This window comes from Biomphalaria glabrata, chromosome 7 (assembly GCF_947242115.1).
Source record: "Biomphalaria glabrata chromosome 7, xgBioGlab47.1, whole genome shotgun sequence".
NCBI lineage: Eukaryota > Metazoa > Mollusca > Gastropoda > Planorbidae > Biomphalaria > Biomphalaria glabrata.
The window spans coordinates 41,833,982-41,846,578 of NC_074717.1; the positions used below are offsets into that span (position 1 = coordinate 41,833,982).

At 36.8% G+C, this 12,597-nt stretch overlaps 1 long non-coding RNA gene across 1 annotated transcript; it reads right to left on the reverse strand.

Annotated features, from left to right (window-relative positions):
• Positions 1-3,364: 3,364 nt before the first annotated feature.
• Positions 3,365-11,590, reverse strand: LOC129927470 (uncharacterized). Its single transcript, XR_008779080.1, has 4 exons — positions 11,499-11,590; positions 7,586-7,621; positions 6,520-6,552; positions 3,365-3,517 (listed from the first exon to the last, which is right to left on the reverse strand). It is a non-coding gene; the product is annotated as an uncharacterized LOC129927470 (long non-coding RNA).
• Positions 11,591-12,597: the final 1,007 nt, after the last annotated feature.

Below are 12,597 nucleotides of genomic sequence, written 5' to 3' on the forward strand. Positions count from 1 at the left end.
CGGATGTTTGGTGTCGTTATGACTTTCAGATTGTACAGATTCATTGATTCTGATAATAGAACGTCGTTACACATGACGTCACAAATGGCGCTTTGAGGTTTCTCGATTCCTGCTTTCTTATTGAAGTAAAACCATATCAACTAAAATCATCATTATATTTTCTTTTCTTAACGATCATTTTGAAGGGTAGTTCCATAACAAATTTATTACCTTTTCTAGCATAGACTATAACATGATAGTCTAGTACTAATTATAAGCGATGTGGTTTTCAATTTTGTGAGTAAATTTCCCTTTCGAACTGTATCTGCAATGGTGTAGCGTTTGATGAACAGAGTCATTGAAACTAGTACAAATAGTGATGCTGTGAGAATAAAAGTTTGGAATGATTCTAATTCAGTTGTTTACATTTATTCTCAAATGACAATAATAGTAGAAAAAATGTAGCTACCCATGAGAAGTTTTGCACAATGTCAAGTTTTTTTTAGACTTAGGTGACCCCTGGACAATCGTCATTCGACCCCTAAAGGGGGTCGCGACTCACAGGTTAAGAACTTTTGATGTAATGGAACAAAATGAATCTTGTTTTGCTGTAAGTTACAGTAGAAAAGAATGATATAAAGTAGGTCGCTACACAAAAAGCCATTTTAAAATCAATTATTGGTAGCATGAATTACCATATCCGATTTTAAGAATGGAAAACTAATCAGCGAATTATTAATGACGTTATTGTAATGTATAATACAATTATGGCAAATTCCAATCAATAAAAACTTATTTATCACTGGCGTTGTGACATACGCTCACTGCACACAATGCTAGGGTCTTTAACCAGGGCTTTTGTGAGAGTTGGTGTGGATGATTATCTAAAGATTATCAAAAGATACAAAACTTGTTACTCTATTGTCCAGTGTTTCTCAAACTTGTACTAGTAAGTTATTACTTAATGCCCCAGTGCAGCCAATTTAAGTAAACTACAGTCACCGAATTTCCTAAGCGTAGCTAAAAGGGTTTGTGGTTATCTCCCCCCCCCCCATCTCCAATACAAAAACTAACGCAAAACTATAGTTACCAGTTTCTACCAGTCGCTGGACTCCATTAATTAAGTGCAGTGAATAGCAGATTTGGTTTAGGAATTTTTTTGCGGAAGAGAAGCAAGCTAACTGCACTGTAGATAGGCTACCTTAGAATATGAATTTTTTTAAAAGCTTAAAATAACGGAAATAATGCGTGGATCTGGGACGAAGCCTCGGACTCCCTATCTGTTCTTGGTGGTGTGTACTGTCTTCAAAGAAGAACCTAGGCCTACTCTAGGCTAAACAAAAACGCCCGAAAGAATGAAAAGTCAGAATGTAATGAAGATTAATTACATACATATACATTGCAGAGGGGGGTAGAAAAAAATCACCCCCCACCGAAAAATGCCCATGATATGACGCCATTCATTTGTGGGCCAGTTTATATGGTAATGCCCGGGCTTATTTTGATACCCAGTCCGCCCCTGCTAGTAAGTCCTTTTAGCCCCGAAAATTATTTGGTTTGTATTTCCTTTGTAAGACATCGGGGTACGTACCGGAGCCTCCAATGCCACTCGTTCTCCTGCATTATGAGCATTATAAATTATTCATTCTCAAGAAGTCTACTATGCATGTATATCTTATTAAGAAATGTGCAGGTCAAATAGTTATAAGCAGTGGGGCGTGCTTTACTAAGAGTCATTGGAGTCAGTAGAATATGTTTGAAATGGATTCGTAAAATGATCCTTTGTTTTTCAGCAAGTCTTTTTGAATAGGACTTTTTTTTTTAAGTCACGCAGAACGATAGCTCGTCACTCTAAAGAAATGGATGATTCTTTTATAAGTGGGATAACTAGACGCATTGGCGTATTTAAATGGTACGTACTTTGTAACTAAATAAAATTACATTTTTGTTTTAGCAAGAAGATAATAATAATAATAATAATTTTATTTATAAAGCGCTGTTAACAAACAAAATGTAGACTCAAGGCGCTGTAATAACATTACAAACTGAAACATGTCAATTTAAATCATAAACTAATCTAAAAAAGTTTTAAACAAGTAGGTCTTAATGTTCTTCTTAAACGTGGTATAGCATGTTGTCTGTCTGAGATCAATTGGGAGTGAGTTCCAAACCTTTGGTCCGTGAACTGAAAAAGCCCGCAGACCGTAGTTTTTGAGGGAGAAACGTGGCACCACTTACAGCGTTGAGTCCATTGAGCACAGGGCTCTCTGGGGGACATATGGTGTAATCAGTTCTCTAAGGTACAAGGGCATCTCATTGTTATATATACACTGATGACAAAGTGTGGCGACCTTCTAATCGATTCTCGCTTTCACGGGAAGCCAATGGAGCGTGCGCAAGAGCGTAGTAGCAGAATCCTGTCTTGTTTTTCTAAGTACTATTCGTGCGGCGTTGTTCTGTATACGTTGCAGTTTGGCTATATTGTCATCAGGTATACCTGCTAGCACGGCGTTACAGTAGTCAAGGCGGGAGAGTATGAATGCCACAGCTAGCGTTTTTGTTGACTCCGTTGTTAAATATGGTCGGATCTGGCCTAATCTACGCAGCTGCAGATAATGACCCTTGCAGAGCTGACTTATGTGATAAGATAATAAAAGATAATAAACTTAGATGAGGTCCAAGTGTCCACCCATAGGTTATACTTATGCTAAGCAATGCAATATGCTCAGCTTCATTATCGGAAGTGATCGAAGTACAAATAATCTACAACAATTGGCCTTCTCACCATACGACATAGGCGTCAGCAGGGTGAAAGGGTTAACTACGTGATTGCATTCGGCATGACATACGCATCTGAAACAGGTGATTGAATGGACTGTCCCTATATGTTTAGTTGTGTAGCTTATCAAAACGTTCGAAAAAATTACTTTCGCACAATTGGACTTCAACCATTGTCTTTTACTGTAACACTAATAGAGACATACACAAATTCTTGTGAACAAGCATCCAACCTAGACTCTAGACACACAGACATACACACACACACATACTATTATACACACACACACACATACACACACACACATACATACATACATACACACATACATACATACATACATACATATACATACATACATACATACATACATACATATATATATATATATATATATATATATAGTTCGTCCATCGTGGTTCGATGATGACCATTTTGTGTCATCCAGGGATCTGAGAGCTTTGCACTGGGGTTTTATGCCTCCTCATGTGGCTGGTGAGACCTATGTGAGCCCGGAATGTTCGGCTGCACATATACACATATACACACACGTTAACGAACACGTAACAAAACACAACAACAACACATGACGTGTGTTCAGAATTAATATTTATAGTTGGAAGAGATGTTCGAAACATGAAATTGACAACATTATACTGTTTAATTTTGTTATGCTACCTTTCTTGTATATGTTCCTCCTCACCAGGGAACTGTTTCACTTTATGGTCCCAAAGATAGGGAACCTGGCTTGTAAAAGAACTGAAATTAACAAATGCAACAAATATAAATGAAACAGATTCGGCCTTATGTTTCCTGATAGAGTCAAGGGGAGACGATTGAGTTATAAATATGAAACCATGAACGCACAAATATAATGGAACAGACTAACATGTGTTTATTTTATGACAAGCATAAATAAAAAAAAAGTATATTGACAGTTAAAAGTATAGTGACTGTTAAACATATTGTGACAGTTAACATAAAGTGACAGTTAAACATGTTGTGACAGTTAAACATATAGTGAAAGTTGACAGTTAAACGAATAGTGACAGTTAAAGAATAGTGACAGTTAAACATATAGTAACAGTTTACAATTACTGAAAGTTGAACATTTACTGACAGTTAAACATATAGTGACATTTAAACATATAGTGAATAGCAAATATACATAAAACACTGAACCATAATCTTTAAATACAAAACAAAATTTAATAAAATACTCTGAAAGACACAAAGATAATGGCACATTCCTCGTCCCATATGCTAGGACAAATTTGTACAAATACTCCTTCTTCCCTAGTGCTATTAGAGCATGGAATGGGTTGCCTGAGCTAGCCAGGAAAACCAGTGAAGTGGCAGAATTTAAGTCATTGGTTAATATGCATGACTGAATGCATGACGCGTAGGACGTAATCATCTTCTTATTTGAAGTAGCGTCTGTATTATATAAGATAAGATAGTGACAGTTAAACATGTAGTGACAGTTTTGAACTTCTGACACAAAACTAAATGAACAAAGTCTAGGTGTATCAAACATTTGAACAAGAAGAAACAATTAAGGATTAGGAGACATAATGAACAAACAAGAATTAATAAACAAACCAGTCTTGATCTATCGAAGATTTGGAAAAATAATAAACAAACAAGTCTAGGTCTATTCTGGTATGAAATCCAGAGGTTAAGTACGCTTGAACTTGGCTTGGCTACCTATAAAGGAGGCTCAAGGTTCGACACCCGACTCGAGCAAAGATGTGTTTACTGAGCGCCTAAAGGCAGCACGGAAAACCTACTCCAAAATCCCCCTTCCAACCAACGGACTTCAAATGAGATTGAACCATAGCGTTCTGAGCATGCGACAAGCATGAAAGTAGCGCTATATAAAAGCAATAAATTTATTTATTAAAACACGACCTAATAAACAAACAAGTTCAGATCTATCGAAGATTTGAAAACAAAAAGAAATATTTAGGAAATGAGCTTCTGTACTAAATACAAGATGAGAATATAAGTATCTTAGCAGCAAAGTTTTATTCAAATCTGAACTGCATTTTTTTCTTTGCTCCTTAAATTCAGGCCTCTGACAAGAACGCTGGTCAAGTTCCGTAACTCTACTTCCTAATAGACAACCCAATCTAATCAAAACAATAAAACTAACATAACATATCTCTATCTAAATAGGGGCCCACCTAAATCTATCGAACGATAAACCAGCAATACTTATTTTCATTGCATCACTACATAGTATATGTTGTCCTAATTAATGTGATAATACTTTTCATAAGAGGTTGGTTTAATTTAACTTTACTGTTTTAATACTGTAAAATGACCAAAGTTGTAATACCATAAAATGACTAAAATACCAAAAATGACCAAAGGAATTCGGTGTTATAACTTAATTTCAAAATGCAGGAAACTATTATAGATTTTAATATTTTTTTTTTTGCGAAAATCCTCTATTATAACTATATTATGCATGGTTTCAATAATTGCTTAGTTTATAAGATGGAGTCAAGATAAGGTAATAGACCAACATTACTGCCATTATTAACGTTAGGTTTTTTCATTACGTTTATGTTAAGATATATGGATGGCTGCCTGGTCGTGTGGTTTGTGCGCTGGACTGTCGTTCGGATTTATCGACGGTCGAGGGTTCAAACCCTGCCCGCTCCCATCCCCCATCGTCCTGCGGGAGGTTTGGACTAGGAAGTAAACTATCTTCAACTCTGAAGGAACATCCGAAACATGTAAAACATTTTACAAACAAACAAACATATCAAGTAGCGTGTGCGCTGGTCTCATCTCTTAGTGGATATTTGTGGTGAGTCAGTATCTTGGAGAATATTCAGTGTAGCTTCTGCGCAGTTAGCAGGAAAATAAAATAGGTCTACATCAGTAATGGAGCGTATGAGGTATCTAGGAGGAGTACAACCTCTACTGGACAGGCAGTCGTACACTCTTTTTGAGGGTAGCTTGGCTCACTCTTGGTCCCCACTCGGTACCCAACTCTCACCTGTGGCTCCCAGAAGCTGTAGCATGCGCAGGGACAACACCCGGGAAACGGCTTTGACTGGCCGGCTAAACCAAGTAGAGAGTATCTGACGTGTCCGTGACACTCAGTACACTGAGGTTCTGTCAAACCTAGCATGTGAAGTCTGGACTTGGCGAAACGTCACAAAACTAGACAAATCAGAAAGAAAGGCAACTACCAGCTGCGATGGACAGCACACGTCTCCAGAATGGAAGACATAAACGACTCCTGTATGGCCAATTAAGGGAAGGAAAGTGCCCACAAGGCGGACAAAAAAAAACGCTTCAAGGACACCCTCAAAGCTTCTCTGAAAGCGTTCAGCATAAACCCAGCCACCTGGGAGAAAGAAGCACATGACAGAGCATCATGGCGTCGCGCTGTGAAAACTGGCGCACTAATTGCTGAGGAAAAGAGAACAACGCTGGCAGAAGAAAAGCGCCAGAGAAAAAACGCAAAGGCCAATGACACTAGCTCCAGTTGGAATAACCTGCCCAGTTGCAGCTGAACATTCCGGGCTTAATAGGTCTCACCAGCCACACGAGGAGGCACAAAATCCCAGTGCAGAGCCCTCAGCCCCCGGATGACAAAAGCGGCCATCATTGTACTACGATGGACAAACTATATTTATATATACATCAGTAATCGAACCCAAGCCTTTTAGGTATCCAAGCGGGTTACTCAGCCACACATCTAACACATGCTAAAATCCAAGGTAAAAATGTTTTCAACTTACACGTCGTTTAGAGACGATCTTTGGAACATTCTTCTGAAAAATATGTTAAAAGTTGAGCGTCAAGGTTTGAAAAGAATCTCTAATTTTGTTTTTATTTAAAAAGGTTATAAAATGGTTTCTAAATTAGGATTTTCCAGTAGTCTTTTCACAAAGCTTATATCAACTCACTTTGTCTGTCTGTTTGTCTGTCTGTATGCCTGTAAAATGTTTGAACAGGTTTTTCTCTCATTTCCAAGTTTCCAATCAAGTTAAAACTTTGCACAATGATTCATTGAACCAGAAAAGACATGAATCAATAAAAAAAGCAATTAGAGTTATTTGATTGTTGGTGATTAATTATTTCGTTTGATTTCGAACTAAGGATAATAAATGCTACTAGGGATGAGGATGTACATATGGATTTAATCCCCATAAATATATATTGTTATGATTTTTCTCCCATTTACCGTTCTAGTATCAGGTTGAAATTTTACAAGCTTATTCATAGTCCTCGAACAACCAAAATTAAATCTAGAAATAGCAGACGTTGGGTCTATTCATAAATTGTTAGCATTAATGAACTCTCAAGCGCCTAAGTCAAGATCTATAAGCTTCATTTCAAATGTTTTGGTTGAAGTATCATATTATTACACGTGTGAGCCGAGAGCCTAACAGATAAGCTGCACTGTACGCCTCAAAACCCCTTGTGTGTGTCTGTGGGGGGGGGGGGGGGGAGGCGACACCCTCTCATGGGTACGTGATATCTTGACAACAACAAAATAAAATGGAGGAGGGGGGGGCGGAGACTCTATAGCTCACTTCCTTGTCCCTAGCTGGATAAAAGAGCATGAGTGTTTTTTTTTTTATTTTTTTCTTATTTAGGGAGGCGCCACCTGTGAAAGTTTAAGAAACACTGAATTTCTGGGAATAGTATATGCCTCACTGCTAGAAGTTTTCTATTACCATTTCCAGAACATTAAAACCAAAAATAATTTTCAAGAAAGGGTTAAAAGTTTGTAGCTGTAGGATTTGTAATTGAATCTATTAGCACCAGCACTACAACAACAACATGTGGAGTGGAACTTACGCTTATGACTTCTTCTCTCTTAGCAACATCGTCAACCTAGAGAAGAACATAAAGTTTTACATTTTATCTGTCTATCTATCTATTTATCTGTCTATCTATCTATCTATCTATCTATCTATCTATCTATCTATCTATCTATCTATTTATCTATCTATCTATCTATTCTATCTATCCGTCTATCTATCTATCTATCTATCTATCTATCTATCTATCTATCTATCTATCTATCTATCTATCTATCTATCTATCTATCTATCTATCTATCTATCTATCTATCTTTCTATCAATCTATCTATGTATTCTATCTATCTATATATATATATATCCATCTATCTATCTATCCATCTATCTATCTATCTATCTATCTATCTATCTATCTATCTATCTATCTATCTATCTATCTATCTATCTATCTATCTATCTATTTATCTATCTATCTATCTATCTATCTATCTATTCTATCTATTTATCTATCTATCTATCTATCTATCTATCTATCTATCTATCTATCTATCTATTTATCTATTTATCTATCTATCTATCTATCTATCTATCTATTCTATCTATTTATCTATTTATCTATTTATCTATTTATCTATTTATCTATTCTATCTATTTATCTATTTATCTATCTATTTATCTCTCTGTCTATCTATCTATCTATCTATCTATCTATCTATCTATCTATCTATCTATCTATCTATTCGTCTATCTATCTATCTATCTATCTATCTTTCTATCTTTCCGTTTATCTATCTATCTATCTATCTATCTATCTATCTATCTATCTATCTATCTATCTATCTATCTATCTATCTATCTATCTATCTATCTATCTATCTATCTATCTAACTGGGTCTGCGTAGTCACGTGAAACACTGCATTCATCCTTAATCTTTGGAAGCCAAGACATTGCCATTGCGAGTTGGCAAGTGGTTAAACGCTCGGCTTCTGAACCTAGGATCCTGGATTCAAATCCCGTGGAAGACTGGGATTTTGAATTTCAGGGTTTTGTAGGGCGCACATAGGTCGAACCACCTTTAATTTCCGAAAAAAAAGTGTATATCAATAGTGCAGCGTTGCAGTTCTCGCGATAATATGAAAAACTACTTAATTATTGTTGTTTTAAATTACGTCCAACTTATAAGCATACTAAATGCATCTTTCCTCTTTAAAAAAGTAAACATTTGTGTGTGTGTCATGGGCGTAGCCAGGGGGGGGGTTCTTGGGGTTCAAACCCCCCCCCCGAAATGAAATCCTACCCCCCGGGACGCAATTAAGTGACTGATTTTTGCTTTCATTTTGTTTATTTTGGGTGAGATTTTAATACTAAATCATCACTTACCACAGCACAGCCGAGGCAGTTTTGAGTTAAAAACCCTCTACCAGGGGGGTTTGAGTTTAAATCCCCCTACTAGGGGGTTTTGAGATTTTAAAAACCCCTATCAGGGGGTTTTGAGATACAAATCCCTCTACCAGGGGGCTTTGAGTTAAAAACCCCCTACAGGGGGTTTTGAATTTTAAACCACCTACCAGAGGTTTTTGCAGTTAAATCCCCCTCTTCTATAAAACAAAACAAAAAAAAATGCAAACAACAATCCCCAAATTCCAACAGCACAGTTGAGGAAGATTTTGATTTTAAAACCCCATCCAAAATTTACGATAACCCCATCTTCAATATAAAAAAAGCAAATTACACACTCAAAATTCTATGAGCGTAGCCAAAGGGGTTTTGAGTTTAACCCCCCTCCCCCTTCCAGTTGGGGTTTGAAGCTAAAAAGTACCTCTTCAATATAAAAAAAGCAAATTACACATTATAAAATCTATGAGCGTAGCCAAAGGGGTTTTGAGTTTAAATCCCCCTCCTCCAGATGGCTTTTTCTTTAAAGTTTAAAACCCCTCCAGATGGTTTTGAGTTTAAAATTCCACTACAGAGCGTTTAGAGTTGAAAACCTCTCTCTTCAATATTATTTTAAAGCAAACTACAGTCACCAAATTCTATGATCGTAGCTAAATGGGGTTTTGAATTAAAAACAAAACAAAAAAAAAAATTTTAGATTTTTTAGTTTAAAACCCCTCAACAGATGATTTGACGAAAAAACTTTCTTTTTCGATATAAAATCTAAAGCGAAATACAGGCATGTAATTCCAAGAGCGTAGTCAAGAAAGGTAACAAATTTCTACCAATGGCTTGGGCTCCATTAATAGGCCTTAAGTGTGAATAGTCTTCTGCCGAAATTGAAAATCATTAAATGTGTCTCAACAAAGATGGCTAAGGCAGATTTTAGGAGTCAGTCATAGAGATCGGGTCTAAATCAAAGAAATCATATGCCGAACTAGGAGTCGAATCCTTAGTAAGGTTGTGACAGAGCGTCGCGTGAGGTTTTGCGGGACACGTTTTCCGACAAAATGAATTACGCAAAATAAGAGTTGCGGAAACAGCTTGCCGGAAAATGCGCCGAACGGCGCGAGAGGGTTTAAAGTCAGTAAGAATAGCAAATTAGGTTTTTGAATTAAAACTTTTTAATAGCAAAGTAATGCACTGTAGATACCTCAGAATATGCATTTTGTTGGCTTTCAATACCAGAAATAGTGCTCGGCGGCGGGGCTTCGCCCCGCGCTGGGAGAACGCTGCGAACTCCCCCAGACCCCCTTGCTATCAAGGGCGGGGAGTCTACAATAAACAATAAACGTCTTCCGAAAGGGTCAAAATCTAATAAAGATTAATTATGTACACACACACACACATTTATATATATAATTTTTTTCGCGAGGGGGGGGATCGGGGGGGGGGAATTCCCCCCCCCCCCCAAAACCCTCCCCGAAAAAAATTCCTGGCTACGCCCATGGTGTGTGTAAATATCTATATAGATCTATATAATTCTCTTTATGGCTCAACAGTTTGGATACCAAGAAGTAAAGGAAAGACTCACTCTTTTATTTCTTCAAGTCGGACTAGAGTTATCACATGAAAAAAACGAAAAAAGGGGGGGGGGGAGAAAAAGTAGCATTCACCCGTCACTAAATAGCAGGGCCAGACTTAACCATTGTGACCAAGAAGATCACTTTTTTACTTATTTCTACCACACGTAACTTCAGCGTCGAAAAAGAGGGAGGGGGAACAAGTAATCTACTCTGTATTCACCCGTCACTAAATAGCAGGGCCGGATGTAACCATTGTGGGACCTAATGCGAAACGGTTTTCGCGGGCCAAGTTTGGCTAGGGATACGGATAATGAGTGAAAACTAAAAGTTTGTATTACAAAATAAATTACTTTACGAGCATTGCGTGTAACGAAGTCATACAGTATATCATAAAAATTCGGTTTCCTACATAGATCACGCTCAATAGCAAGAATTACCAAATGTTTCAATCTATCTTCGAGAATTGTTGACCTCAAGTAATTCATCATTAGTTTGAGTTTCATAAGTTATGAAAAAACTGCTTGCATAAGTGATTTAAAAAATTAGATTTTTCACTTTCAGAAAAAGTAGTCAATTCATCAGAACTTTAAATGGTCTAAAATATTATGATGTTGGATTTTCACTATCTTTTTTAGTTTACGAGATCTAAACGGGACGGACGGACGGACAGACATTCCACACAGAACTAATAGCTTCTTTTTTCCCACTTCGGGGGCCGCTAAAAAAACTTTGGGTACTACGACAGACTTATAGCAAACAAAACTTTCAGTACTACGACAGACTAATAACAAACAAAAATTTGGGTACTACGACAGACATATACCAAACAAAACTTTCAATACTACGACAGACTTATCACAAACAAAACTTTGAGTACTACGACAGACATATACCAAAGAAAACTTTCAGTACTACGACAGACTTATCACAAACAAAACTTTGAGTACTACGGCAAACTTATGTCAAACAAAACTAAGTCAGTACTTACTTCAGATCTCGGCGCTGGTGCCGTAACGACCTGCTCAATGTTGAGAACAACCGACAGACAAAGCAGTAACACAAGAAGCTTCATAATGGCTGGGGACAAGAAGTGTTTCCATTAAATAATAGGACACTATTAAAGAGAGCAATAAAAAGACAATAAATAAATAAATATATAGAAATAAAGAGACAGAGATTTAAGAGGCAGAGTGATATAAAAAGAAAATAGACATATTTATCTAAACAGATATGTTTAGGAATTGTAAATGTATTGAGATAAACATGTTTGTAAACAGTTGTATTAAGACGAAGATTGAAACAGTTACATAATGTTTGACCACAAAACAATTTCAATTGTACACACTCACAGTACCACTAAAACATACATCAACATACATACATGTGCAGACTTCTCAAATGTAAGTAACTTCCAGTCCTGTCATTTATAGTCACCAGCCTACATAAAATAGACTGAAATAATGCATGTTTAATCTTTTTTTTTTGGTCTAATTAGTTTAATTATTGATGCAACCAACAGCTTTGAAACTTACACCAGTCTGTCTAGCAGACGATGGTGTAACGTTCTTTTCTGCTTTTCCCAGTCCCAACTCAAAATTACCCCTCCCTTGGGGCCCTACCCTCGTGTAAGAATTAGGTGGCTAGGATAGAAAGATTCAAATTCAAGCTAATCCCATTTATTCAAAAAGGTTGAAGAGGGGTCGGCCCCATAAGTGAGCCCCCATCTCAAGTAAAATAAAACAAATGTATGCAATAGAAAAATAATAATGAGTTAAGCATTTTGTAAAATAACACAACAGACTGACGGACACATCTACTTAGACCAGTGTTTCCCAAACTTTTGACCAAAGTGTACCCCTTTTACAATTTTTGTAACGCTCAGTACCACTCGTTCTCCCCTTCTGTTCTATGTACTTACATCTATGTTTTGAGATGACAGAGCATATAAATTGGTTCCCTGGTTGTTAATTTTAATCTGAGATGCTGTTCCTCGTCCTATAGTGTTCCTTTTTGTTTTTACTTATAGACTACAAATACTGAAAAAGCTTCACATAAAGTTAGAGAAGACAAGATCTATTTCAGAACTT